Source organism: Bos javanicus, chromosome 22 (genome assembly GCF_032452875.1).
Source record: "Bos javanicus breed banteng chromosome 22, ARS-OSU_banteng_1.0, whole genome shotgun sequence".
Classification (NCBI taxonomy): domain Eukaryota; kingdom Metazoa; phylum Chordata; class Mammalia; order Artiodactyla; family Bovidae; genus Bos; species Bos javanicus.
Window position 1 is genome coordinate 22,536,081 of NC_083889.1, and position 26,406 is coordinate 22,562,486.

The window sequence follows — 26,406 nt, forward strand, 5'->3', positions numbered from 1 at the left end:
AAGTGAAGAAGAACTAAAGAGCTTCTTGATGAAAGTGAAAGAGGAGAGTGAAAAAGTTGGCTTAAAACTCAACATTCAGAAAATTAAGATCATAGCATCTGGTCCCATCACTTCATGGGAAATAGATGGGGAAACAGTGGAAACAGTGTCAGACTTTATTTTGGGGGGCTCCAAAATCACTGCAGATGGTGGCTGCAGCCATGAAATTAAAAGACACTTGCTCCTTGGAAGAAAAGTTATGACCAACCTAGATAGCTTATTAAAAAACAGAGACACTACTTTGCCAACAAAGGTCCATCTAGTCAAAGCTATGGTTTTTCCAGTGGTCTTGTATGGATGTGAGACTTTGATCATAATGAAAGCTGAGCACAAAAGAATTGATGCTTTTGAACTGTGGTGTTGGAGAATACTCTTGAGAGTCCCTTGGACTGCAAGGAGATCCAACCAGTCCATCCTAAAGGAAATCAGCCCTGAATATTCATTGGAAGGACTGATGCTGAAGCTGAAACTCCAATACTTGGCCACCTGATGTGAAGAATGGACTCATTTGAAAAGACCTTGATGCTGAGAAAGATTGAAGGTGGGAGGAGAAGGGGACACAGAGGATGAGATGGTTGGATGGCATCACTGACTCAGTGGACATGAGTTTGAGTAAACTCCGTGAATTGGTGATGGACAGGGAGGCCTGGTGTACTGCAGTCCATGGGGTCACAAAGAGTTGGACACAACTGCAACTGAACTGAACTGAAGTAAGCTTTCAGCACAAAGAAGCATTAGGCATTACTAGCCCAGTAGTGAGGACTATTTAGGTCCTCATTAGGTCATTAGGTCAGACAAGTGGCATGATTATTTCACAGAGCTGACACAGGTGACAGAATATTTTAAAAGCACTATTAGCTCCAATGAGAGAAACAGACTGTCCCTCCACTATTCGTTTCTTTTTAAACCCCCATATCATTTATTTAAACTACTTTCCTTCTTCCCCAAAGCAAGAATGAGAAAAGAAGCTCTGCCTATTTCCCCTTGACCACTGCGTGTATTTGGCTCCTGACAGAAGAAGCATTATCATTAGGAAGAAAGATATGTGCCAGAGGTGGGAAGGGAGCCTGGTTGGTGCAGAAGACCAGGATTGCTGTTTGTTGGAAAGATGGCTGTGGGACAGAGGAAAACAGATATAGAAAGAGCATTTATAAAGGAATCAGAAGTTTGACGCAGTCATTGGAAATGTGATGAATTGCCTAAATAGTTAATGGGTCCAAATTTTAGGAACTGCCATTTTGTAGCTCTGCAAAGGGGTGTCAGGATTATTTTATCAACTGACATTTAAAAACCTCTTGTCACTGGAATGAATAAAGAGGAAATAGTCAACAGACAAGGATAACTAAACCAAACTCATTTGTTTCTTTTGTAGAATTCTCAGTCTATCTAAATTACTCCTACTGAGCTCACCCATTACTGGTATCCTAAATTTATTAGTAAACATTTATTTATTTCTTACATTCTGGAAGACCTCGGAGGCTTTGGAGGAGAATGGAAATTGATAGAAGGGCCCCAGAGTTCCCAAGAGAGCCAGGTCTTACTGTTGATGTAGGGAGGCATTCGTGCCCCTGGAGTTGGCCTTGTTGAGACACTGCAAATTCCTCTGGGATCCCTCACCATCCCCTTGATATTCCTTAGCTTCAGTTTGAAGAAACATTATAATTGGTATTAGCTTAATTGTACTGGTATATGTGGTAAAAGAACAGAAAAAAGAAAGATGGAATCTTTAGAAGGTAATCATATTAGAATAATCTTTTAAAGGACATCTGTACTTTAAGAATGAAATTATAATAATGCCATTTTAAGCCATAGCCTTTACAAGCTGAAAATATATCTCTCTCCAAGGGGTTAATTTCCAAAATTTACAAACATCTCATACAACTCAACAACAAGACAAATAACCCAATTGAAAAATAGGAAGAAGACCTGAACAGACATATTCCCAAAGAAGACATACAGATGGCCAATAGGCACATGAAAAGTTGCTCAGCATCTCTAGTTACTAGAGAAATGCAAGTCAAAACTATGAGACACCACCTCACACCAGTGACACATTCTGGTCTTCATTAAAATGTCTACAAATAACAAATACTGGAGAGGTTGTGAAGAAAAGAAAAGCTTCCTACACTGTTGGTGGGAATATAAGCTGGGAAAGCCACTATGGAAAACAGTATGGAGGTTCCTAAAAAAACTAAAAATAGACTTGCCATATGATCCAATAGTCCTATGCCTGGATGTGTATTTAGACAAAACAATAACTCAAAAAGTTACATGCATTCCTATGTTCATGGCAGCACTATTTACAACAGCCAAAACATGGAAACAACCCAAGTGCTCATCAACAGATGAAAAGATAAAGAAGATGTGGTATAAACAATGTCCTACTGTATAACACAGGGGGTTATGTGCAAAACCCTGTGATAAGCCATAATGGAAAAGAATATTAAAAAGTATATTACATATATAGATAAAACTGAGGGCTTCCTTGATAGCTCAGTTGGTAAAGAATTCGCCTGCAATGCAGGAGATTCCAGTTTGATTCCTGGGTTGGGAAGATCCCTTGGAGAAGGGAAAGGCTACCCACTCCAGTATTCTGGCCCGGAGAATCTCATGGACTGTATAGTCCATGGGGTTGCAAGGAGTCGGACACGACTGATGGACTTTCACTTTCATTTTCATGAAGTTGGATCAATTTGCTGTACAGCAGAAATTAATACAGCATTGTAAGTCAACTATATGGTTAGATAGCATCACCGACTAAGTGGACTTGAATTTGACCAAACTCTGGGAAATAGTGGAAGATAGAGAAGCCTGGAGTACTACAGTCCATGAGGTTATAAAGAATCATACATGACATAGCGACTGAACAAAAACTTCAGTAAAAAATAATAATAATAAAGAAATGTCTCTCTGAGTAAAATATTATTATTTATTTAATATATGAAATAGTAATATAATATGTACTAAATATTATATTAATGTATCTTAATAGTAAATATGTATTTCAATAAGAGAGAGATAGTGTAGTCTCTCTCTGATGGCCAGTGTTTTATACAGCCTCTGAATTAAGATTATAGTTTTAAAGGAATCATCACCAAGCTTTTAGAGGGTAATGACTGTAAAATTCATGTGATTGTTGTGATCATTGTTCACTTGCACACCAAATGTATTATTTCTCTAAAAATTTTTGACAATTGAATGAGTTTACTGCGTGTCTGTAGTTTCTGTTCCTTCAGTTTTGTACTGCATATGAAATCATTTCAACACAGAAAAGGTATTCATTAAGGTTTATGTAATAATTTATATTGTTTTAACAAAATAATTCTACTAATTACTAATGTAACTTCAGCAATTATGTTAATAATTTGACATGAAACTAAGGCATTCGACTATCTTGGTTTTCCTAGGACATTGGAGGTTTTAGTCCTGAAGTTTCACATCTGAGAAATCCCTCAGTCTGGAACAAATCAAGATGGTTCATTGCTCTAAACAGCTCGAATTCCTAAGTTTAGGGCACTTTTGCAATTTTAGTCCTGCTATAACCTTGCACATACACCAGATAATGTCTTTTTGTCTAACTGAGTCAAGAATCCCATTTCCACTTAATTTAATTGCTGGGTAGCCCTTGTCAGTCATCTAGCCCAATCTCCTTATTTTACACATAAGAAAACTAAGTCTTACACAGGGATTGTGCCAGGACATTGACAAAGCTTACTCTATTAAGCTAGACTATATACTGGTTGAAGGCAGAAACCAGATGGCCATCTCCTAGCCCAGCACTCAGCGTGTAATAGGTACTAAGTAAACATTTTTTGAATGGATGAATTGACTCAATTAATAAATTAATGTCTTTATATAATTAGGGCAAATTAGATCATGAGCTTTTTCTTCATATTATTAAAATGTCTTTGAAACTGTAATGCTTTATGGCTGTGTAATTCTACCAATCTTCTGTTGGTGAGAAATAAGGCCTTATCAGTTATTTGCTACAGCAGATGTTGTAGTAAACTTACTCATTAGAAATGCCCATTTTGGTTATTGAACTATGGATGCATAAACTATAGTTTGAAGCATCAATTTAATATATTCAATTTTTTTCTGTTTCCATTGCTATTTATGTTTAGGCAGACCTTACTAATAAATAAAGGTTTATTTTGGTTTTTGGCTCTTGTAAAGGTTTTAGTTTATATACTTGTTTTCAATTATTTGCTCTCCATTCTGATTTCTCTTTTGCCTGTACAATAATAAATAATATAAAGTAATAAATTAAGTACTTACTCTGTGCCAGGTAATACACCTACTAAAGACGCAATATACTGTAATAGTTACAAGTTGCTGCTGCTGCTGTTGCTGCTAAGTCGCTTCAGTCGTGTCCGACTCTGTGAGACCCCATAGATGGCAGCCCACCAGGCTCCCCCGTCCGTGGGATTCTCCAGGCAAGAATACTGGAGTAGGTTGCCATTTCCCTCTCCAATGCATGAAAGTGAAAAGTGAAAGTGAAGTCACTCAGTCATGTCCGACTCTTAGCAACCCCATGGACTGCAGCCTACCAGGCTCCTCCGTCCATGGGATTTTCCAGGCAAGAATATTGGAGTGGGTTGCCATTGCCTTCTCCAAGTTACAAGTTAGGGCCTTTTATTTATGTTGGGAGAAGGCAATGGCACCCCACTCCAGTACTCTTGCCTGGAAAATCCCATGGACGGCGGAGCCTGGTGGGCTGCAGTCCATGGAGTTGCTAAGAGTCGGACACGACTGAGTGACTTCACTTTCACTTTTCACTTTCATGCATTGGAGAGGGAAATGGCAACCTACTGCAGTGTTCTTGCCTGGAGAATCCCAGGGATGGGGAATGTTGCCAAGGTTTATATTCCAGCACAGCATAGCTGTGTGGATTTGAACAAGTTATTTAAATTCTCTTAGTCTTTGCATCTATATGGTGGGGCTTGTGAGGATTAAAAAATGTTTATGTTCCTAACGTATGTTGTTACTCTTGTTCAGTCTCTATGTCATATCTGACTCTTTGCGACACCATGAACTGCAGCATGCCAGGCTTCCCTCTCTCTCACTGTCTCCCTGAGTTCACTCAAACTCATGTCCATTGAGTCAGTGATGCCTTCTAAACATCTCATCCTCTGTTGCTCCTTCTCCTCTTGCCTTCAATCTTTCCCAGCATCAGGGTCTTTTCCAATAAGTTGGTTCTTTGCATCAGGTGGCCAGAGTATTGGAGCTTTGGCATCAGCCCTTCCAATGAACATTCAGGGTTGATTTCCTTTAGGATTGACTGCTTTAGTCTCTTTGCTGTTCAAGGGACTCTCAAGAGTCTTGTCCAACACCACAGTTCAAAAGTATCAATTCTCAGCGCTCAGCCTTCTTCATGCTCCAACTCTCACATTCATACATGACTACTGGTAAAACCATAGCTTTGGCAATACAGACCTTTGTCGCCGAAGTGCTGTCTCTGCTTTTTAATACACTGTCTAGGTTTTTCATAGATTTTCTTCCTATGGACAGTCAGTCTAGACATGACTGACTCAGGGTCATACAGCAAGGACAAGGCCATCGTTATAGCAAACAAAATACACTATAATACATCTGTTAGGGCTTTCCAATTCTCACTTCCTCTTTTTCTATTATAAATTATTTTAATTGAAGTATAGTTGATGTGTAATAGTCTATGCTACAGATACACAATATAGTGATTCACATTTTTTAAGGGTTATATTCCATTTATGGTCATTATAAAATATTGGCCATATTCTCCTCTCTTCTTATGCTTCCTGCTAGGTGACTCAGTGGTAAAGAATGCAGGAGACGCAAAAGGTGCAGGTTTAATCCCTGAGTTGGGAAGATCCCCTGGAGGACGAAATGGTAACCCACTCCACTACTCTTGCCTGGAAAATCCCATGGACAGAGGAACCTTGCAGGCTACAGTCCATAAGGTTGCAAAGAGTCAGACATGACTGATATTATAAAATATTGGCTGTATTCTGCTCTCACTTCCTCTTAAAATTGTTCTTGGGGGATGGCTAACCTCATTACCATCACTCTGTTGCCTTCCAAAAGTTCCCAGAGACTTAAAGTAGGGAGAGGTGACCGTCAGCTGCCCCCACAGCAGCTTTTACTCCTGCTTTCATTAATATCCTTTTTTTTTTTCAGTAACCATAAGACTTTAAAAAAGTTCAGAATATTTCCTCATAGGAAAACTGCACGGGAATTCAGTGCCCCATTACCATAAATTTAGTATCTACATTTACTTTTAGTCCTAGGGGTCTACCAGACTATAAAAGAAAGATCATCAGGCAAAGGAGACACAGAAGTCTTATACATAAGCTGCAGAAATACAGAAGCTCTTGGAATTTCCCTCCACTTCATTCAATACCTTCCTCTGTCAAGTTTGTCTGCATTTTTGACTGCACTTCATTTTATAATAAAGATGCTCACATTTTACATCTCTGAGCATGTTAACAGTTTCTTCTGAGTAAAGGATTGCCTGTATTTCATTTTCATGGATAACTGAGTACTTGCCTACCAGGCTAATCATCTGTTGAAATCATTATTCCCTGAAATTTGATTCACATTATACCCTTGAGTCTGTATCTAGCCCAAACCTTGCGCCATACACTGTCTTTTGGAAAAGGGCCTTAGCTTTTGAGTTTTGTGACTTTGGAAGATGAAAAAGCCACAGAGAGACATGTGATATATAAGTGGTGACTTAGGCTGGTCACTTGAATTGAACCTATATTGAAGTTCTGTTCAGCGAGTACCATAGGATTGAAGGCTGAAAAGAACCTTAGAGATAACTTAGCTCAACCTTTTCATTTCACAGATGAGGAAGCTCATGTCTTCAGAATGTTAACATTTCCACGTACTTCAGTGCATCTGGGAAGTTTGGGTAGATTTAAATCCTTGTCCAAGGTCACACTGCTGGTTAATAGGCACACTTAAGCCTAAAATCTGTCTCTGATTTTTAGATAAGGAATCTTTCCCTAGTATTAATAGTAATATAACTTTAACTGGAATCCTCAGGCTTCCCAGAATTTTGTGGTTATACTCTCAGGAGTCCACTAGGTTGCTGTAAGAAAATTTTACTTGTTTGCATTCTAGTAATGATCTGAAAAATTACTGTCAATATAAGCATATTCTGAATCATTGAATGGCATCCTTATAACTGAATGAAGGGAAATGCTGTCGAGTGCCAGTATCTTTTTTTGTGTATATGACCATGTTGATTACAGTACCACTTTGTATTGGAACTGATAAGAGAAAATGGGTGGTTTTGATATATAAATGATGTCTTCTTACTAGGTAAAGGCCACATGATGTCTCAGCACATTCCAAGAAAGAAGGTTCCTGAGAAATTTCATGAGTTAAAAGTGAAGGGAGAGAAAAAAAAAAGAACTGAATCAGCCCACAACATGGAGTAGTCTAAACTAGAGAGAGAGACAGGATGAGCACCACGTCCACACTTTGCTGCTAAGTCACTTCAGTCGTGTCCGACTCTGTGCGACCCCATAGACGGCAGCCCACCAGGCTCCCCCTTCCCTGGGATTCTTCAGGCAAGAATACTGGAGTGGGTTGCCATTTCCTTCTCCAATGCATGAAAGTGAAAAGTGAAAGTGAAGTTGCTCAGTCGTGTCTGACTCTTCGAGACCCCATGGACTGCAGCCTACCAGGCTCCTCCGCCCATTGGATTTTCTAGGCAAGAGTACTGGAGTGGGGTGCCACTTTAAAGGTGACTTAATTTTAGAAAAAAAATGGGAAAAGTTCAACTCTTACATAAAATTGATGGTTGAATTTGAGTTTAACTGGTTTGGTAAGTTTTTTTGTTTGTTTGTTTTTCTAAACAGCTTTATTCAGTTATAATTTCTTGTATGAATTGCATTGTGTCTCTTCTCGTATGCTGAAGTTCTAATCCAGGACCTCAGAAAGTGACTTGCAGATAATTGCAGATGTAATTAGTTAAGATTAGTTATGCTGGAGTAGGGTGGACCTCTAATCCAAAATGACTGAGTCCTATAAAATGGAGAAATTTGGATATCCATGCCCATGAGGAGGGCACTCAATGAAAACAAAGGCAGAGATTAGGGTGAGGCTTCTACAAGCCAAGAGACACCAGTGTTTGCCAGCGAGCCACAGCAGGTAGTGGAGAGTCACAAAACAGATTCTCCCTCTCAGACCTCAGAAGAAACTAGCCCTACTGACACCGTGATCATGAACTTTTAGCTTTCAGAACTATCAGAAAATAAATTTCTGTTATTTAAATCAGTTTATGGTATTTAGTTATAATAGCCCTAACAAACTGAAACAATTGCCATATGATAAATTCACCTATTTATATTGTTGAATTTTGACCTCTGTATACACCTATGAAACCATCATCACAATGGAGATAATGAAGAGATTCATCACCCTCAAGGGGTTCTTTGTGTCTTCCTGTATTTTATTCCTTCCGACCCTCTGTGCCCCTCCTTGCCGCCCAAATCTAGATTCAGTAAACTCATCTTCTTTCTCTAAGTTCATTTATACTTTCCAGAATTTCTTTCACTCAGCATAATTATTTTGAAATTCATCCATGTTGTTTGGTGTTTTAATAGTCTGTTATTTATTGCTGAGGAGAACTCCGTTGTGTTTATATCACAATGTGTTTATTCACGCACCTGTTAATGGACATTTAAATTGTTTCCAGTTTTTGCCTCTTACATATAACACTATTCTGAGTATTTATGTTCAAGTCTTTATCTGGATATATGCTTTTATTTCTCTGAGTAAATACCCAAGCATGAAATGAATATATCATATGGTACGTGGGCTTTTTTTTTTTTTTTTTTTACTTTTTAAGAAAGTGCCAGACTGTTTTCCAAAGTGGTGGTACCATTTTTTATTCCAAGAACAGTGTGTAAGTGTGGCAGTAAGCCTACACATTAACAAATATTGAAGGTGATTGTTTTCAAGGGGTAGGGACTTCAGATGATCTCAGAAGCCACCCTGTCTATTACCTTACACCAGTCTTGAGTCACATACTTAGATCTGTTTGGTTTTGTAATGTACAGCCTATGATTTATAAATTGGTTTAGAACTGGCTATTCAAATATATGAACAGAGACATTACTTTGTCAACAAAGGTCTGTCTAGTCAAGGCTATGGTTTTTCCAGTAGTCATGTATGGATGTGAGAGTTGGACTATAAAGAAAGCTGAGCACTGAAGAATTGATGCTTTTGAACTGTGGTGTTAGAGAACACTCTTGAGAGTCCCTTGGACTATAAGGAGATCCAACCAGTCCATTCTAAAAGAGATCAGTCCTGGGTATTCATTGGAAGGACTGATGTTGAAGCTGAAACTCCAATACTTTGGCCACCTGATGCGAAGAGCTGACTCATTTGAAAAGACCCTGATGCTGGGAAAGATTGCGGGCAGGAGGAGAAGGGGATTTACCTAAGGTAAATGGCATGCATGACATGACATGAGTTTGGGTAAACTCTGGGAGTTGGTGATAGACAGAGAGGCCTCACATGCTGCGGTTCATGGGGTCGCAAAGAGTCAGACATGACTGAGCAACTGAACTGATTCAAATATATTAGTCAAATGTTATTTGTATAGAAATCTCTAAAGAGTCCTGGACTACAGTCAGAAGATATGAGTGTGCCATTGACCAGTCATGTCCCTCTCAGTGTGCCAACCACCAGTTTAAATGTGCCCCCTGAAAAGTCCATCCTGAGTGCTTTTTTTTTGAATCAAGTCAAACTGTTCAATGAAGCACTTTGCAATCTGTGGAATATGTCATTCTTTTTTTTTTTTTTTTCTTGTGCCAGGAGATTGGAAGAGTCTCTGAGACATGGGGCTTCTAGCATGAGGTTCCCATAGACCATGACCTGAGGCACAGGCATGAGGTTGTTCACTGTTCAGTCACTAAGTTGTGTCCAACTCTTTGCGGCCCCATGAACTGCAGCATGCCAGGCTTCCCTGTCCTTCACTCTCTCCTGGAGTTTGCTCAAACTCATTTCCATTGAGTAAGTGATTCCATCCAACTTTCTCATCCTCTGTTGTCCCCTTTTCCTCCTGTTCTCAATCTTTCCCAGCATCAGAGTCTTTTTCAGTGAGTTGGCTGTTTGCATCAGGTGGGCAAAGTATTGGAGCTTCAGCATCAGTCCTTCCAATGAATATTCAGGGTTGATTTCCTTTAGGATTGACTGCTTTGATCTCCTTGCTGTCCAAGGGACTCTCAAGAGTCTTCTCCAGCACCACATTTTGAAAGCATCAATTCTTTGGCATCAGTCTTTTTTATGATCCAACTCTCATGATCAACTCTTTTATGATCCATACATGACTACTGGAAAAATCATAGATTTGACTAGAAGGACCTTGTCAGCAAAGGAACAAAGCAGCTAGAGAATATTCCAAAATGTCCCTCTTCTGGTGGAAGCAACATTGTCATTTGCCCATCACTCGATACCTGCCGCACTATAGACTGGAAACCAGAAACTGTACACAGCTCTGCCTAATGATGCTGCCATTGTCCTTGCCAGAAGATCTGAGCCCCCAGCCTCTGGGCTGCCCTTTCATGTAGCTCGCTTTTGTGTGTGTGTGTGCTGTTGATTGAAGCCAGGCCCTGTACAGGGCAGGAGGGGAGCTAGAAAGGGGTTGAAGTAAGTGCTGGGTGGGCCAACTCATAATACATGCCATCAGTACACATTGAAGTTGAGCAGGACCCCTATTTAACCTTTTCCTGTCACTGTTCCTTGATGTTGATGGGACCCTATTGAACAGTCACTCATCAAACAGGCTCCCATGGCTCTGTAAACCGAAGCTAGAAAACCACCAAGTTAGATTATTTCTAAGATCTCTCCAGTTGTAAAATTCCTTGATTCCATGCATTTCCAAGGTTAAAGTGGAGAAGTTTAAAGAAGTGTTTTCCTATTGGACTCAGCTAGTTCCAATATATTCTCTATAATTATCAGTAGTTAAGGATATTAAAGCCATGGCATATGGCTTCATTTACATTTACATTTGGTTGATTCCCTCAGTTAGATGTATCTGTACAAGAACATCCAATTTACACAAAAGGAAAGAAAAAGAAGTGCAAGGGAAAGAAAGGTGAATATTTGACGAAGATGTATAGTTTGTTTTTCAGAGGGACATATTTTGGGCTTTTCAAGGGAAGAATTTTACCTTTGCTAGTACTTGCAGATGCAGTCATAGGAAAACTGCTTATAGTGTTAGGCACAGGTTCAGACCTACAGATTCCAAGTACAAAGTTCCAAAAATGAGAAGAGAGAACAAGCAAAGTTCAGCCACCATAAATTATACAAAGTTCTGTTTACATAATCTTTTATTCCCTAATATATTTCAATTACCAGAAAATAACTATTCTGATTATTTTCGACACTCAAAGACAATAGATGTCGGTGAGGTACCACATGATTGGTGGATGACATGTCCATCAACTCTATGATTACATGGAATGTTCTTTGTCTTTGTGTCTAAGGGCTTGGTTTCTGATTCAGCCCCCTTAGAAGCTTTGGTCAAGTTATCCATAAGATGGGAATAATAATAGTAACAGTGTCATGTTGTTGCAAGCATTAGATGGGCTAATTATGAGCACATTGCCTGAGACTTGAGGAATGTTGTCTAGACAGTCACTGGGGCACTTACTTTGACCTTGGCTCCTTTGGAAACCCAGCTGGTGTTGGCAATCAAGCAGCAATTTGGGGAGGTTGCTGGTCAGGAGAGGAAATGTGGCTCCACCAATTGACCTTCTAGAGGAGAGAGATATGATATTCATAAATGTGCAATCAAGCCCCAAGTCCTACACCATCATCAAGATGAAGAGACAGATCTCTTCCTTCCTTGGAGCCTTCTTTACCTCCTTCAGACTGCCCTTAAAGTTTATTTCAGACTGATTTCATCTATATATGATTCAGCAAACACTGATGAACAGTGACTGGAGGCAAAACATTGTGGCCTGTGAGCTGGAGAACTTGACAAACATGGACACTAACTCAGCAAATATTTGTTGAGTTTCTCCTATGTTTAGGGCTTGTTTTTGGCTCTGAGCTTTAGGTAGGCCCTAGGGGATCGGATGTAGGCTGTGGTGGTGACTTGAGAGAATGATGTTAGGACTGACTCGACCCCTATATATGTGGCAAAACCATGAGTAAGGTGGCCACCTGTCAAGTTTGCGTGCAAAAGTTTACTGGTGCAGAAAACTTTTCTTTTTTAAAGGGAGAATTTCCCAGGATGTAATATTTTGATGCCTAAAATCAGTAAAGTCAGGCTAGACCAGAGTAAGCTGATCACTCTAGCAGGTTTTATATCCACTATTAGGCAGCCTTTCTACATTTGAGGAATTTAATTCCCTGAGTTTAAAATAAGAAACTGCATTGGGATGTAGCTGTGTTGTGGCCCAAAGTGGTTTGGAACGGATTCAAAAGGGTAGCTGAAATTCTGGTCCTAGCACTTGGTATTGTGATGACCCTTGACAAAATAATTCTGTCTCCAAATCTTAGCTCCCTCATCTATAGAAGCAACTGTCATTTAGATATCTACCCTATATGTGTTTGAATAGGTTAAATGAGATAGTGCACATGTATAGCACAGAAAGGAAATAAAATATTTTAGGAATTTTCTATCTTCAATTAAGGAAACATACTATACTGGCTTAAAAATAAGAAGTTTCATATACATGTGCTTGTCTTCCAGCATTTGTGCTTCTGTATTGCTCTGGAAATTCTCTTTAAATGTTTTCACTAGTTGAATTTCAAGTTACTAATAAAACTATAACCTTCCCAAGTGCAACTGTGATCTTTTTATGTCTTGGGTATCTCCTGAAAGCTTCTAGAACTTAACATGATAAAATTTTGGGAACACAAAATACTGAGGTTAGTTTGTAATGCCCTAGGGATAAAATATGCAGCAAATACTCTGTTTATTTTTTATAATCTACTTTTTTAAATGTTAGGTCTATCATGATGAATGTTATTTTTATATAGATCATAGGAGGTAGCTCAGATCATATGCTTCTGAAGCCTCCTCCCTTACCTAAATTATTGCATCTTAATCCCATTATCTGAATGCACATTAATCCTATTTCCTTGCCATGTGCAAATTTAGTGGAAAGGAAAGGTGACAAAGACAGGATAGATATATACATTTTGCCATGCAAACTAGGCAGAAATCTTTCTGTGCCATGAGCCTGAGAAACACAGTTAAAATGCCAAAAAAAAAAAAAAGAAAGAAAAACAGCAGATCCAAAATGGAGTTGCTTGTGCTAAGCCCCATATCAGCAAACCAAGACATCATACTTAACCTAATTGCAACTTTGACCTCTCCCAGGAATGTGACCTTTAATCAGTCAATCTGGAATTACCTGGTCAGTATAACTGAGGTAATCTGCCTGAAAGCCCCCTGCCTTTCCCTAAAGGAAGTGACTTCACCTGAAACAATCCATGCTTTGCTAGAATAGCTTTCTTGTCCTGCCTTCTTCTGCCTATAATTTTTCCATTTTGTACAGATCTTTGGAGCCCTTTCTATTGGCTGAGATGGGATGCTACCCAATTCATGAATCATGAAATAAAGCAAATTAGATCTTCAGATTTACTCAGTTGAATTTGTTTTTTTAAACAAATTTAGTGGCCATGTTGGAATTGAAGGAGACTCCCAATGGGGCCTCTCTGATGGCTTAGATGGTAAAGAATCTGCCTGCAATGCGGGAGACCCAGGTTCAATCCCTGGGTCAGAAAGATTCCCTGGAGAAGGGAATGGCAACCCACTCTAGTATTCTTGCCTGGAGAATCCCATGGACAGAGGAGCCTGGTGGGCCACAGTCCATGGGGTCGCAAAGAGTCAGACATGACTGAGCAGCTAACACTTCCAGTAGTTTCAGGGAAAATGAGAAATAGAGGCCTGGTACCTGGAAAATCTTCTGAGTTCTCTTTTTCTCCATTTCTGAGGGCTGTGGGTAAGTTCCTTGTGGTTCTGAGCTCTGTTCTCTTTGTGTTGAGCTCCTGATCTAATTGGCTTTCCAGTCCAGGGTAGGTCAGCATGAGCAAGCAGATGGCTCCATCTAGAACCCAAGCCTTTGGTTCAGTTCACAATTCCCCTTTTCACTGGAACACCACAACCTTTGTTTCTGTCTCTAGATCCACATTGGGAACTGCTGGCAGTTTAGTCTGCAGCCCCCACCACCACCCCAGCCCCCACCACCACCAGCATTGGTTGTGCAAATGGTTTGTTGTACAAACCAGTCCTGCAGCCCCCATTCTTCGGGATTCACTGGTTCACTTCTTTATCTAGCCCCCAGTTTCATGGGAATTGCTGTTGATGGACACAGGACTTTCTGTCGGCCATTCCACAGTAACATTGATAATGCTGGTAAGTTAATGTGCACATGAAGTAGAAACTACTGCTAGTCAGGATCTCAGAAAGTCACAGAAATGTACATAAGTCAAGCATTTAAAAGCCTTTAGAGTGCTTGTCACCTAACACACCTGTGTTACATTCAGTTGGTCATACAATGGGTTAGATTGACACTAACCTGTCAATCTCAAGAAAATTTCTGCGCAATAAGGTACACTGAAAAACATTACACAATTCCCAACCCAGAGGCACATTCCTGTTAGGTATAGTTTGGCTCCAAAAGACTCAGAAGTTTAGCTAAAATAAACAAATAGAATAACAGTAATAAAATGGGATACTTAAATTCCAAAAAAGTTGAGCATGCCGTCTCTGGTATACCTGCTTATTTTATGTCTAAGAACTATGGTCCCAGAAGTTAAAAATATCTACAAAAATGGCAAAATCTTACTAAAAACAGTCTAGAATTACAATGGCCATTGTGGTGAATGTTCCAATTAGACAAGATCGGTCATTTAAAAAGTGTAGTTGAAAGCAAGCGTTCCTGAATGGGATCCTAACAGAATGGGATACCTATTTAAGTTGGTGTGCACAAGCATCCAAAAGTCTTCTAGATTCCAAAATAGCCTCACCAAAAAATGTGCTGTGAAACACTAGTAGAAAATTAAAGACCCAAGAGGTACTTAAAATAGAGAAAATAAATCTGCCATAACTCCTATTGCTCCCCTCTATCCTTTACCAAAGTACTCTGCTGGTGCACATATTGGTAGGACCTCATGATGCTAAAAAGTGGATATGGGAAGCAGAAAGACATAATCCTGAGAATGAGATCCTCAGCCATCAACATGGTTCCCTCATGAACCAAAAAATAAAGCTCGTGAAATAGCAACCAATCTTTTAAAAGCCATTCCTAGTCTTCTCTGCCCATGTAGGTTGGTGTATTATTCAAAGATGCAAACAAAACAAAAATGATTCTGTTGCAAGTTTTAAAGCCTGTCTGGAAGTGCTTTACCTAAGGCATTCCAACTTTCATTCAATAAATGAAGTCACTCCATCTGCTCTGGGCTTTCCAGGTGGCACTAGTGATAAAGAATCTGCCTGCCAGTGCAAGAGATGTAGGAGACGCTAGTTCGATCCCTGGGTCAGGAAGATCCCCTGGAGGAGGGAATGCCCACCCACTTCAGTATTCTTGCTTGGAAAATCCCATAGACAGAGGAGCCTGGTGGACTACAGTCCATAGGTCCACAAAGAGTTGGACCTGACTGCCTGAGCATAACCTGCTCTAGCTGCCCTGTTTGTAAATAAATTATCTCCTAAGATAAATGGACTGATAAAAGGGCAGAAAATAGGGTGGGAGACTATTGGTTTGACTGAATTCATGACCAGTGCTGTGCACTTTGAAAGTATTTTGGAACAAGACCACAAGCAAAAGTCGGCTAAGCTATTGACCTTACAACTACAACAGCTTCAAGTCCTGGCATCTAAAACAACACCTGGGTCCTCTACATCACACCCTCACAAGCATCATCAAAATGCTGGCCCAGGGATTGATGTCTCACTTGCAATCAGCTAGGACGCTGGGGAAAAAAGATTGTCCTCATCGGCTCTATGAAAAATCTTCAAAGTCATCTCCAAATCTGCTGCTTCTACCCTCAAAGGACAGGCCCTATGTGGGCCTCTTCAGAAGTTCATGGGGTTCTCTGGGACTAGTAAACTGCTACCAGTAATATTTTTAAACCGCCAAAGGAAAACTAAAATTAAAATTAAAAAATCTTGCCAAATTCTGGTGATATCATAGCTACACTCTAAACCCCAGTCATAGCCTGCAGGTAGGATCCTGCAGAAGTCAGTAAAGATTGAGAATTCCTACCAGAATCTGCTCTCTTGAATCTCTGTAATACCAGGTAGAGAAAGGAAAAGAAAACCTCTCTTGCATCCTTTTTGGGGATACCTCTTAAATCCAAAATGGACCACTCTATGTTACCAAAATTATTTACTGTTTGTTCTGGCTAAAAAGTTACAAGATGTTTGAAAGGATGTCTTTCTTTTTCTTTTTTTTTTTAAAGTATCTCTCACATCAGAATTTGGCTAAATTTGAAGCTGATATTCATAGCCTGATAGGAATTTTTTTTTTTAAGGCCTTCAGAGAAAGGGATGACAGAGGATGAGATGGTTGGATGGCATCACCGACTCAATGGACATGGGTTTGGGTAGACTCCAGGAGTTGGTGATGGACAGGGAGGCCTGGCGTGCTGTGGTTCATGGGGTCGCAAAGAGTTGGACATGACTGAGCGACTGAGCTGAACTGAACCCCTAAGCTAAAATGAAACCATGTGCCCAGAGGGAAAGAAAAACCTGAAGCTTTTGTGAAAAGATTTAGTAAAATATTACAAACAAATTGTAGGTATTATAAAAATTTTGGCCTTAGGGAACAAAAGTCCTTCTTGGAGGAATTACATTCTCTCACTGTGCCTTTGAGCTGTAAATATTCTACCTGGTCCTGTCCTAGAACTCTTATCTAGGCCATCTTCTTGAAATGAAAACTTCAGGGAGGTAATTCTTATCAGAAGAAAAACTAAAAAGGGAAAGGTTATTTTGACACTTAGGCAAATGAAAAATCTTTAATGTCTTCTCCACCAATATTAATAAAGGCCTTTAGCCATCTGAGGAGGTAACTTTAAATTATTCCATCTGTCAGAAATGTAGTTTGACTCCAATCATTTTTATAACTAGTAAGTTTTATATTATTGTATCTAATTCATGGCTAAAATGTTTAAATAGAAACTATAAGGTGTCTATCTGTGTCTGTATCTATGTGTATGTGTTGTAGATGTATATTAATTTCTACCTCTGGATGATATGATGATATTACTGTAAACTGACTTGTAAAAGAGCTCCATTTCTTTGGCTTGAAGAAAATCAAGTTCTTATAGGGGTGAAAGTTTCTTAAAACTCTTGGAAATGCAAAAATATAACTCAGATATTTTTCAAGTTCACCTTGAGAAACAGAGTACTTCCGGCCATATCAGTAAACAAGGATGTTACAGTCATCAGCAATTCTGACCCTCCAAATGTAAATTTCTAGCCCTAAGGACAAGCAGGAAGGAGAACAATACCTGCGATCAGGCAACCATCAGGCTGCAGTCTTTCCCTACAGTGAGAACTGAGGAATTTAGGATGGGAAAGATCACTGGATGCTGGCGCCAGATAGCTGAGATACGTATGAAAGGAATGATTTCAGAGAGCCCAGACTGTTACATCTTCCCATACATGAAAGTGAAAGTGAAAGTTGCTCGGTTGTGTCCAACTCTTTGTGACCCAGAACAGAATAATGGAGTGGGTAGCCATTCCCTTCTCCAGGGTAGCCTATCCCTTCTCCAGTGGATTTTCCTGACCCAGGAATCAAACTGGGGTCTCCGCTGCATTGCAGGCGGATTCTTTACCAGCTGAGCTACCAGGGAAGCCCCCTACATAGAAAAGCGCTAAATTCTTTAACTTGAGAGATCAGGTTTTCTTTAATTCACAAAAATACTTTTCATGTTTAGAGTACTTGCCCTTTGTTACAAAATCCTGTCTAACCTGATCACACACATTCCCTTGTACCCTCCTCCCTTCAGAGCCTTTCTCTCAGAATCACTTGAGATGCTGTCGCCTGGGGCTTGAAGTCCTAAAAATTCCCATCGAATAAAAAACATAATTCTTAACTTTTAGGTTGTGACTATTTTTTAGTTGACAACCTGATAATAAGTTCTTTAGAAAATAAAGGTTAGTATAAGGTTGTTGGTTTAATTAAAACAGATACGTCTTTGGAGTTATTAGCATGAAATATAATACTTTCATTCTACCTGGGTTTTCTAATTAAATAAATTAATGTTACCTCCGGCATCATTTGTTGGTGATAAAAATAGCTTAAGAAGATGATTACCTTTGTCTAATGTCCAACGAAGTTTTCATAGATATTCAAAACATGATTAAGAACAAGTAGTTTAAAGATGTAATGAATATAATAGGTCTAAATAGGATCAGAGTTTCTAGGTTAACTTTTCAACAGAGTTTCCAAAACCTTTGGTTACTGGTAGCCTTGAGGTTTTGCTAAGTTAATTTAAATGATGTTAAGTCAAATTTATTGAATATTTAGGTTATTTCCAAATAAAACACTGAAACATTACTAAAAACAAGATTACACATTTTTTTGGCTTCCTTTAACAGAGGAATTAAAGATATTTGGATCTAATGGTAAACATATTTTGTGCCACATTGAAAATGTACTATGAGGAAAACATACTTTGGGAAATTAATGGAATGTATTTATAAATTTGTCAGTAACAGACTATTCACAACTGTTTAATGCTTTTAGAAAGGAAAAGGGCAAAATGGAAAGTAGGATTGTGTTTTTGGCAAGAGAAGAAATGAGGAACAGAGGTGCATTTTATTGAGAGAAAAGAAGGTAATTTTATTATTAAAATTATTATTAAAATAAAATTAAAATTATTATTAAAATTAAAATAGAAAAAAACTGATTATTTCAGAGTGGGGAAGAGGGAAAAAAACAGAATAGAATCTGAATGTAAAAAAAAAAGTTGTAGAAGGTATGTGGAAAAAGAATCTGTGGAAAGAAATGTTGATGTGTGAACAAGCTGGATACAATTGAAAAAGCTCTAATTGCATTTTTTTTTAATGAATGGCTATGTGATATTGTTCAATCACTAAATCATGTCCAACTTTTTGTGACTCCATGGACTGCAGCACACCAGGTTTCCTTCTCCTTTACTGTCTCCTGGAATTTGCTCAGATTCATGTTCATTGAGTTGATGATGCTATCTAACCATCTCATCCTCTGCCACCCTCTTCTCCTTTTGCCTTCAATCTTTCCCAGCACGGTAGTCTTTTCCAATGAGTTGGCTCTTCGCATCAGGTGGTGAAAATATTGGAGCTTCAGCATCAGTCCTTCCAATGAATATTCAGGGTTCATTCCTTTCAAGATTGATTTGATCTCCTTGCTGTCCAAGGGACTCCAAAGAGTCTTCTCCAGCACCACAATTCAAAAGCATCCATTCTTTGGGCAAATGGTGTATAATACAGCAATGATTTTAGGTTACCTAACTGTGCCCCTAACTCTTCACAGACAGACTGAGACACCACACTAGTCCACTCCCTTGATTTTACATCATTGAGTTAGAACAGTCTTACCAGGATGCTTTCATAGATCAGTATTTGCTTCCTTTCACAGGCCTCTATTTCCCTGATTAGGAGTAAATACACATGAGGCTATGATCAGGCGTCTCTCCCTAACTCTTGAAAGTACTGTGGAATCCACTGCTAAAATAATAGCTGCCAAACAAAAATCCTAGGACTCTCTGGTCAAAGTTGTTCTTGATAACGGGACTGCCCTTGACTATCTTTTAGGGGAGTTAGGGAGTATCTGTTCTGTGGCCAACACAACCTGCTCTACCTGGATTAACACTTTGGGGGCGGGGGGGTTGAAACTCACTTGCATTAGATTGAGTGAGCAATCCACTTGGCTTAAAAATGTACTCCTTCAACAGAGTCTTTCTTTGACTTACTTGATTTTGATTGGCTTGGGCCTTGGGAATCATGGCTCTGAAATACATTCCAGATACTGGGAATTATCCTGCTTATAATAGTCTTAATGTTTCCTCTGGTATATTATATTCTCTCAGAATCTTTAAATGAATGTTTGCAGGTGCTAATCACCAAAAAATGATCTTAAGACTGGAACATCAAAAAAAAGGAACAGAGAGAGTGACCAACTTCAAAAGAGAGAGAGAGAATACACCGAAAATCATGAGTTGTGAATACCACAGAGATTTAGCAAAAATGTCATGACCTATGAGTACCATGTGGCAAAAACTGCAAGAACACAGAGTGGTAGCTGAGAGTGGTGCTAATGCCTTAAGCTTTGATACATTGCCAGTTCAACTGAGAATCTGATCATAAGGGGGAAATTGTTTTAAAAAAATGAAACAGATCCAAAATGGACTCCCTTGTGCTAAGTCCCCTGTGAGAAAACCAAGACTTCATAACCTGATTGCAGTTTTGGCCTCTCCCAGAAATATGACCTCTAACAAGTCAATCTGGAATTACCTGGTCGGTAATAGTGACATGACTTGCCTGATAGACACCTGCATTTTCCTAAAGGAAGGTGATCTTACCTGAGGCAATCTGTTTTTTGTTAGAATAGATTCCATGCCCTGTTTCCTTCTACCTGTGGAAGTTTTTCATTTTGTACAGGTACTTGGAGCCCCTTTCGGTCTGGAAGGTCTTGTAGGTCTTCATAGAACCATTCAATTTCAGCTTTTTCAGCATTACTGGTTGGGGCATAGACTTGGACTACTGTCATATTGAATGGTTTGCCTTGGAACAGAGATCATTCTGTCATTTTTGAGATTGCATACAAGTACTACATTTCACACTCTTTTGTTGACTATGACCGCTACTCCATTTCTTCCAAGGGATTCTTGCCCACAGTAGTAGATATAATGGTCATCTGAGTTAAGTTCACCCATCCCAGTCCATCTTAGTTCGTTGACTCCTAAAATGTCGATGTTCACTCTTGCCATCTCCTGTTTGACCACTTCCAATTTACCTTGATTCATGGACCTAGCATTCCAGATTCCTATGCAATATTGCTTTTTACAGCATCAGACCTTGCTTTCATCACCAGTCACATCCACAACTGGGTGTTGTTTTTTCTTTGGCTCTGTCTCTTCATTCTTTCTGGAGTTATTTCTCCACTGATCTCCAGTAGCATATTGGACACCTACCGACCTGGGGAGTTCATCTTTCAGTGTCCTATCTTTTTGCCTTTTCATACTGTTCATGGGGTTCTCAAGGCAAAGAATACTGAAATGGTTTGGCATTCCCTTCTCCAGTGGACCACATTTTGTCAGAACTCTCCACCATGACCCATCTGTCTTGGGTTCTTGGGGGGCCCTACACAGCATGGCTCATAGTTTCATTGAGTTAGACAAGGCTGTGGTCCATGTGATCAGATTGGTTAGTTTTCTGTGATTGTGGTTTTCCTTCTATCTGCCCCCTGATGGAGAAGGATATGAAGTTTATTGAAGCTTCCCAATGGGAGACACTGACTGAGGGGGAAACTGGGTCTTGATGTCATGGACAGGACCATGCTCAGTAAATCTTTAATCCAATTTTCTGTTGATGGGTAGAACTGTGTTTCCTCCCTGCTATTTATGTGGGGCCAAACTATGGTGGAGGTAATGAAGATAATGGCAACCTTCTTCAAAAGATCCTATGCTACACTCAGTGCCCCCAACCCTGCAGCAGGCCACCACTGACCCATGCCTCTGCTGGAGACTCCTGGACACTCCTGGGAAAGTCTGGGTCAGTGTTTTGTGGGGTCAGTGCTCCTTTCTTCTGGGTCCTGGTGCACACAAATTCTGTTTGTGCTCACCAAGAGTCTGTTTCCCAGTCCTGTGTAAGTTCTGGCAGCTCTGTGGTGGGGTTAATGGTGACCTCCTCCAAGAGGGCTTATGCCATACCCAGGTCTACTGTACCCAGAGCCCCTGCCCCTGCGGCAGTCCACTGCTGACCTGTACCTCCACAGGAGATGCTCAAACACAGTTCGAATTTTGTTTTTTGACAAACCTAACAGTGTGGGTTCTAGAGTTTATAAGCAGTGACAAACCAGCATACACAACCCCATATTAGCCAAATGGGGATATAACTTCTCTGTAATTTCTAATTCCTTGTTAACATAATAGGTTAGTCATTCTGTCCATTTAGGAAACTCTAAGGAGTTTTCTTTATGAATAGTAGCAATGGCACCCCACTCCAGTACTCTTGCCTGGAAAATCCCATGGACGGAGGAGCCTGGTAGGCTGCAATCCATGGGGTCGCTAAGAGTCAGACATGACTGAGGGACTTCACTTTCACTTTTCACTTTCATGCATTGGAGAAGGAAATGGCAACCCACTCCAGTGTTCTTGCCTGGAGAATCCCAGGGACGGGGGAGCCTGGTGGGTTGCCGTCCATGGGGTCACACAGAGTCGGACACGACTGAAGCGACTTAGCAGCAGCAGCAGCAGCTAGCAAAGAAACTGTCATCCATTAGCAGTTAGCTTGACTCTTCCAGTATTAATCCCCCATTTCTCTTTTCATCCAGCCTTCCTCCATCACTTTCACATTAGGCAGTTTCTGCCACTGGTTTTATGCCAAATGTTCACTCAGCATCTTGACATATGGTATTGTGCAATGGCTGTGTTGGTCTTCACATTAGGTGTCTTCTGATGACTGGATCAGATGTTTCAGATACACCTATGACTAAAGGCACCATAGATTCTGAAAGATGGCTCATCAGCAGGTTTTTGGGAATATTCCCTAAACCAACCTGGAGAGAACTAAAATTGCGTAACTAGAACCATCTGATGCTTGAAGGATGTTCCTGAGTTTGTGCCCATAGATTATAAGAAGTTATTCCCAGTGTTTCATATTTATGATCTGAGAAGGGGGGAGTTCAACAGAATGTTTCTAATTTCTAAAAGAGCTTCTATGACTTCAACCTGTATTAAAAAAAAGTATTATGTTTGAAAGAAAGGAGGAGAAGTTCTAGCAACTGTCTTCAGTTTAAATTATTCATTTATTAGACTAAAATGTATGACAACTATTCTGTGGAAGGCACTGGGCTGTAAAAGATACAAATACAAGTAGTGTATGGAGATAGGTAAAAATAACACTAAATGAGAATTCTGTGAGTGGGCTGCTGCCTTTCTGGTTTGACTCAAAAGGTTGTCATGATCTTTACTACAGAAATCTCGAACCAAGTTGTCTACAGGAGACTGGATAATAAGTGAGTAAAATGGCCTGGTAGGGACTGTGCACATTAGCGAGCACAGCCCTGTTTAAATTGGGCAGCTGCTAGTCCGTAATATTAGACTGTCATCTGGTGAGAACGTGGGTTGGGTTTTGCCAAGAGAAACTGGAGATCAAGAATTTTACATGAAATATTTCATTTAAAAATATTGTCAAGACAGTAGCTAGCTCACATGAATAAGAGCTCTGTAGAACCCTCCGTGCCCCTGGAGAGTTCTGCTCCCATCAGTAGGATCCCCCTAGTCAAGGTATATTTGCCAGTAGATAGAGGGATTCTTTAACTTGACACTTTTAGTAAATAGTCACTTATATATTATAATAAGAAAGACTCAACTTACTTACTGTAATCAATAGGTGAAGACAAATGAATGACACATGAGGGTTTTACATAATTCTGGTGGGAGGAGTAGGTTTTCCAATCACAGTGGAAAGTTTTAGTGTATTCAACAGCCTGTGACCTGAAAGCATTTCACATTTCCCCTGGGACAGGTGAGCAGAATAAAAGGTCCTGTACTCCATTTGCTAATTTGAAGATGATGAAAGCTATTTCTCTGAGATTTCTCAGAGTGGATTTATGGTGACCTCAGGTTGAATTCTCTGTTGATGCTTTGAACTTCTGTCCAGAGCATCAGATACATTTCACAGGAGCTGGCCTTCTCTGTGTCCTGGTGAAAGAAATGCATGTGCTCAGCTAATGGTTCACTGGCTCTTGAGTCACGTCTGGAGTTGCCTGGATGGAATCTGTTTCCCTCATGGACTATAACCAGGTTCCATCTCTTTACTTGCTGTCTGTATCATGCTAAAGATAGAGCCAAGATTTTAACCCACCTGTGTCTTATTTTCATAGAAGCTCCATTGCCAGCTATGAAATACCTACGTGGCCTGTTTAGGTCTCAGAAAAATTACTGTGATTAATATATTTACTTCTACCCCAAACATAATTAATTTGAGTTCAGATATTTTTTAGCAAGTACATTTAAACTTGGAAGTTAACGCTTGAGAAGCAAAGAACTAATAGAAACCGAGGTTTTCATTAAATTTAAAAATTGAACAGGAGTGCAGTCGACGTCTGTGTCTTCAGGCAAATTAACTGACATAACTAAGTAGAAATTCTCCTCATTATGAAGATATGGCAGTTGCATCTGTGCTCTTACTTTATAAAGATCTAAACTGAGGCTTGAGTAAAGAGTCCATCCAGTTTCCTGGGCTTCTGGAATTTTTAGGCAAGTTATTTAGATCTGGTCTCTTCAAAAAGACTGTCTTGAAATATGTGTAACTCCAATAAAAGCTAGTATTCTACATAATTCAGTCCTTGTCAGTGTAGCCTTAGAAGAAAAATACACTGCATAAATAAAAAAATACTTTAAACCCTTTGCATCTTTACTGGTATCTCTTGAATAATGTCAAGGCAGACACAATCTGAAACTCCACATTTTTTTGTTTATTTGTTATTTTGCTTAAATCATCTTTCCCTGGTTTTCTTAAATATGTCTTAGTCCAGGAGCTAACCTTAACATTTTCTTTATCTCCTCACCGTCAACACTCCAAACTTTTTCTTTTAGTTTAAGAAAATCCTTGTTTTCCCTTTATGTTCTACCATGAAAAAAAAAAATTTTTTTTTAATCTAGTCATCTGTTTCTATCTGGCCTCTGCCTAGATACTGCCCAAATTCTCCATCACAAAATCCTGTCTATGCAAGTTATCGAAGACAGAGTTCTCACAAGAGGACTACTGAGGAAGGTAAGGCTTGGAATATTCACACTTTAATAATTTTTGCTCTGCTATGTCACACATAAAAAATATTATATGTAATTACTAAGGATTATTCATAACAGATATGCTTGGGCATACTTTATCCCCGAGTCCTTTTGTGGACAAGATCCCACCCTTACTGTGGACAAGATTAAAGAACAGCATGAGGTTAAAGATAGCTTGAGAGTCAAGAATGGTGAGAGAGTCAAGTATGTGGTAGGAGGTGAGGTCAGGTTCAGGGTGGACTGAGTATCAGCCCTTGGTTGAAATTTAGCATAATAAATATGCCAGCATGTTTTTGAGGAGCGATTTTCTTAAAATTACATTTGAAGACTTCTGTTTTGAGCAGCATCAAATAATCCCATACCAGAGTAACTGTGGAAGCATGTTGTTTACTCTTTGATACATTCTAATATTCTTACCTCACTCTTTCCCACTTGAATCACTTTCCCCAAATTTCTAGATACCAGATCAAACATTAGGTTGAAATCATAGAGTGTCAGGCTTGGAAAGATAAAAGTTTATGGAATTCAATGGTTCCCAAATCTAATACCTGACTCTTTTGTCAAATTGCACTTCCTGTATTCCACTGCTGAGAGGTTCTGGATTATTAGTTTGTTGTGGGTCTCTAAAATCGGTATTTTAAAAAGTCTCCTGAAATGCTTTTGTTAACCATTCTGGCTTGGGAAATCCTGGTCAAACTCACCTCCTTCTGTCCCACCTGGTGCCTGGATTCCCTCTGGCAGCACACCTCTTGGTCGTCAGCCCGGGGATAATGTTGGTGACGGTGAAGGAAACCATATGTACCAGGTGCTTTCTAATTGTTAGGCACTGAACTAAGACATAATCTAATTTGTCCCATATAATATGTGTAACAATCTCAGAAACTACATAAGATTATTGTACACATATTTTACCATAAATCTTTGATTTGTTGTGATCTCACTTGCTTCTAGGTTTTTGCTCATGTACTGTTACCCTGCAAGGCACTCCTTGCCTAATTTATAGTCTTTATTATACTTCTCTCCTTTGAACTTCTTTTTTTTTTTTTTTTTTCCTTTGAACTTCTTTAGTATCTTTACTCGGAGAAGGCAATGGCACCCCACTCCAGTACTCTTGCCTGGAAAATGCCATGGACGGGGGAGCCTGGTAGGCTGCAGTCCATGGGGTCCCTAAGAGTCGGACACGACTGAAGCGACTTAGCAGCAGCAGCAGCAGCAGTATCTTTACTTACTTCTATTCTTTCATATTTTATTGGGAAACAAGTAGAGTTTAACAAGTTAAGGGTATGGATTCTGGAGCCAGTCTCTGTGGGCTTAAACCTAGCTTGGCCATGCTCTGATAGTGTTGCTCTACATTAAGCTAACCTTCCTTTCTTCATCTGTAAAACAGAGATTCAAAATAACACCTCT

The 26,406-nt window shown here is 39.6% G+C and overlaps 1 long non-coding RNA gene across 2 annotated transcripts in view; it reads left to right on the forward strand.

Annotated features, from left to right (window-relative positions):
• The window catches only part of LOC133235194 (uncharacterized), a 569,966-nt gene that overhangs the window by 491,654 nt on the left and 51,906 nt on the right, over positions 1-26,406 (forward strand). For both annotated transcript variants that reach the window (XR_009732469.1, XR_009732470.1), the window contains exon 4: positions 24,900-24,982. This is a non-coding gene — a long non-coding RNA (uncharacterized LOC133235194). The remainder of the gene's footprint in view (positions 1-24,899; positions 24,983-26,406) is intronic.